This window comes from Pomacea canaliculata, linkage group LG1, assembly GCF_003073045.1.
Source record: "Pomacea canaliculata isolate SZHN2017 linkage group LG1, ASM307304v1, whole genome shotgun sequence".
NCBI lineage: Eukaryota > Metazoa > Mollusca > Gastropoda > Architaenioglossa > Ampullariidae > Pomacea > Pomacea canaliculata.
In genome coordinates, this window is record NC_037590.1 from 38,667,084 (window position 1) to 38,671,474 (window position 4,391).

Sequence of the window (4,391 nt, forward strand, 5' to 3'; positions counted from 1 at the left end):
TAAATGGAGAGGAGAGGGGAGGGGTCGATGGATTACGGAACATGCGTGGGAAGCAAGGACAACAGGTCGATGCGAGGTGCAGGAAGAAGGGGAGGAGTGTGTTGGCATCACTGGGGGAGACTAACAAGAGGAAAGGTTCAGTAAGAATATAGAGCTAAGGAGGAGAATCTAGCGGGGTAGGGGTGGGAGAAGGGTGATAGGGCCGGCAGGTGCGTTTCCAGGGTCAATCAATGGCGGCGCGAAGCAGGCTGCGTGCATGGAGAGGCACCATGGCGACACTGACTAGAACTATCGATCCTCCCCCGCCTCACTACACCGCCGCCGCTGCCGACACCACCACCACCAACCACCACCACCACCACCATTACCCACCACCATCGTTGTCTCCACCACCGCCAGGCAGGCTCTGTCTCTTCACTGCGCCCTGCAGTTCTTTGCCGCGGTCGGCCGCTCCGCCACAGCACAGCGCCGCATCTGTTGACGGCTCTGCTCCCTCCTCCCTTCTCTCTCTTCGCCTCAGATGCTGGCGTTCTCTCGTCCCTTCCCGCTGGTCCATTCACTCACACTCCCAGAGTTCTACAGGCGGCGGTAGTGGCGACGACAGCCATAGGAAACTCGCAGTCAGGCTAATCACTCGGAACCCAAGGATGCCAGGAAAGCGCTGCTGGTGACGTGCAGCTTGCTACCCGGTTACCCTCTACCCGCACGCTCGCTCGGAATGGATTTTCGTGTTTCTGCGCCGACGACCTGTCCTGCAACGAGCTGGTGATCTGATCGTGTCAGTTGGACGACCCCCGTCATCGTGTGGATGACGTCTGCTGTGGCGTCTGCGCATGTGCAGTGGAGGGTGCATGTGCGCGCGTGTTTGTGAGTGAGTGGAATGACAGGAGAGGTGCACCACCAGCACGGAGAGGTTTGTCTGAGGAGTCTTGTCTCCCTGACAGGAGATCGCCTCGGTCGACGGCGCTGCGCAAGAGGAGCCCACCGGATGTAGTAGCATCGTGTCCCGGAAGTGCTTCAGTGTGTCGCCGGCCTACATAGTAGTGGACCAAACACTGTTTGTATTCCTAGCTCACTACGTGATGTCTACGTCGCCAGTTTCTGTTTGCAGACTGTGACGACTCACACCACGCCCTCAGAAATCAAGACTGTTCGTACCAGGCGGTTCTCGATTCCTTGAGATTTTCTCGTTACGAACAAACAACTTGAGAGAGAGAGGGCAACAGAGAGAGACCCGAGGATACACTACTGGGATACCTGTGTGAGTGTTTTGTCGACTCATCTCTCCGCCTCAGTTGGAGGATCATGTGCTCAGTTGCTCACCATGCCGCCCGTTAGCCTGTCTTGGTTCCTGCTCCTGTCTGCTGTCTTCACCGCAGGTGAGTCTCCCTCTTAACCCTCCTCTAAACTGATTTTATAGCATCCAGAGCGAGATTACATGCGCAGTGTACATGTCCCGTCCGTTCATAAAAATTCCCATAAATTTTAGTGTGTGTGTGTGTGGGGGGGGGGGGGGTCACCTTACAAACAGATTTATGTACAAAAAGCGGGTATAAGGCCTCATGCAACCTAACCCAGGGCGTCGTGTTCAGCTGTAGTGTTTGTGAACCATCACGAGGTCAGTGGCCAGCAGAGAGGCTCGATGGACTGACTGTGGGTTTTACTCTGAGTTGTGTGACGGGTATGTTGTGATGACGGCGATGCTGGGGGGACCTGGAGATTGAGTCAGAGACACGAGGGAGGTTCGGCTTTCACACTGCGTGACACAGAGTATATAACAATCGTGATCACCAGCCTGGCATTGTGGGTACTTGTCTTAGTTGGACAGTTATGTGATATGCTGTACTTAAATATTATTTATACTGGAGAGAGAAAGAGAGAGAGAGAGTGTGTCTGTGTCTCACACACGCAAAAAGTAAGCGCCATAGAATAAAAGAGAAGTTTAGAGAAAGTGAAGATGACAATGATAGCACCCATAACAATAACCATAACCCGGATACTGAATGTGTATTTTTAGAGTTTTAAGTTATCATCAAAACATTACAAAATATTTCTAAAGATATAAAGTAGGAAAGACAAACATACAGAGATAAAACAACAAAGAGAGAAGCTGAGATGTATGCAGATAAAATAACAGAGAAAAAAAGACAGACAAGCATAAAGATAAAAATAATAGACAGAATGTAGACATATACACATAAAACAACAAAGGAAGACAGACACACAGAGAGACAACACAAAAATAAAGTCCGTGAGTGATTCACGTCGGCTCGTGAAGACTTGTCACCCACGGCAATGTACAGTAGATGTGGTTGTGGTTGTCGTCTGTTGGCATCATGGATGCTGCTGATGGTTGGCCCTGCCACAGCGGATCGATGCGATGTGTAGCGAGAAGCGGGAGATCGTGCGGGATCCTGCACGGACATGTCTGGGACCTGCGCCGTCAGAAGCGAACCCCCGGGGTTGCACGTAACCCCACGTCCGCCACCCTACCCCAGACCTGGCCAATCTTACATTCCGCTCTTGTTCGCCAGTCTGTCTCATTCTTTCTTTCTTTTTCGGCAGCGGCCGAGGAATAATGGAAGGCGTGGTTCCGGGCTGGCGGCTGAGACTGAAGTGATTTTTCTCGGAGCGCTGCTTCCGCTCGCGAGAGTTTGCGTGAGTCGCCTGTATAATTCGCCTTCCTGCGTGCGGAGGAATTCAAAATGACCGCTAAGGGCAGGATCAAATGAGACTGTCAGTTGCTGGGGGAGAGGGGGATGAACAGTGCACGCCGAGAAACTTCCAAGAAAGCCATTGTCCGAATTTCTGAAGAGCTGTGTTTCCCCCACACTCACATCTTCGGAAGAGGGTTAGACAGGATCAGTGAGAGGAGCTTATGTTATAAACAAATGTCATCTGTTGTTGACAATGTTTCTCAAACAAAAGGCTGCACACACACATATATATATGTAATATGCGTGGTAAACATCTCTTTGTCCCTCCTTTTTATAGATATATCTGTATATAAATCTGTCTCTATATCTATGTATAAAGAGAGATTCGTCTAGTTTATTGGTATTTAGGTAAAGTCAATCAAGGCAATTCTTATTTGGGTCCCTCGAGGTATTTTGTGTTCATGCATCTTAAGATAATTCTTATTTATACATCTGAATATATTTGTAACTTTCAACTCTCGAATAACGGAGGACTTCGCTTTGAAGAGAAGATGGACAAAAAAAAAAAAACAACAAACAACAATAACAAAAAAACAAAACCAAAAAAAAAAAGCAAACAATTTTCAGTCTGTGCATTAGAGCTAAAACGTAATCAGGTGACACTTCCATTTACTCAAAATCATCACTGTTAGTCCATCTCTTAAATGTGTGTTCTTGGTGTAAATACGGCCATCAACAAACCTCTTTTTTCGTTGTCGTTTGACAATACCGTCCTCCATATTTCCTGTATCGTGCTCTGCTGACATTTCAACTTGGAGCCATGACCACCGCAACAGCCGCAACAGCTGGACAAAATGATCTTCATTATGGAATTGGAAACTTCTAAGAACTATTTCCTACACCTATTTTTTCAGTCCGACATGGGCTTAAATCCGACATGATGTGTACATCCGACATGGGGTGCTCCTGTGAGACTGTTTGTGAGGCCAGTTTCGCGCTTCCCGTTGCTGAATAATTGAGTTTGCATCCACGCCCTGGCATAGGTGCCCTTCAGGATCGATACTCTAAGCAATGAATCTTGTTTTCTGCCTGCCTGGCACTCTTGCTGCCACCATCTCTGTAACGAGAACCTGGCTGGGCAGGCAAGGTGAGGCAACACTTGGCTCCATGGCAAAGGCCTGCAGCTTACCACACCACTGTCAACACTGGATGCTTGTAAAGATGTGGACAGAGACAGAAGGACAGGTCATGACTACCTGTCATCTCTACCAACGACATGCCACTCTACCATGGCCTGACTAACAGTAAAAGCCGCTGCAAGAAATTTCTAGAAAAATTAAACCTTTTATTTGGAAGATATATAGATGTGTTTTCCTTCGTTTTGATAGATCGCTTTCTCAATGTCTAATTTTTGCATCATACAGAAATTGTTTTTTTTATCAATATATATGTCTGATTATTGGAGGACTAATTATTGTGTGGTACAGAACTTGGTTCGTTGTTTTCCAGCGAGAAAAGGTATCCAGATATAGTCCTTTAAAGGATTTGAGTCCTTGCCTCCATCCTCTGATGGACCAATGAAATACAACTTTATTTATTATCTCTTGGGGGGAAAACCATGCGTATTTTTCTGTCAGCATTGTCTGCATGCCATTGTCATTATAAATCATTGTCGATAACAATGTTGATATCACCCAACTTTCAGAAGAGGAGTGGTAACACTGGCAGGTACAG

General features: G+C 47.6%; 1 long non-coding RNA gene across 1 annotated transcript; it reads left to right on the forward strand.

Annotated features, from left to right (window-relative positions):
• Window positions 1-3,269, forward strand: LOC112564646. Its single transcript, XR_003099252.1, has 2 exons — window positions 1-1,379; window positions 2,566-3,269. It is a non-coding gene; the product is annotated as an uncharacterized LOC112564646 (long non-coding RNA).
• The last annotated feature ends 1,122 nt before the right edge of the window (window positions 3,270-4,391 follow it).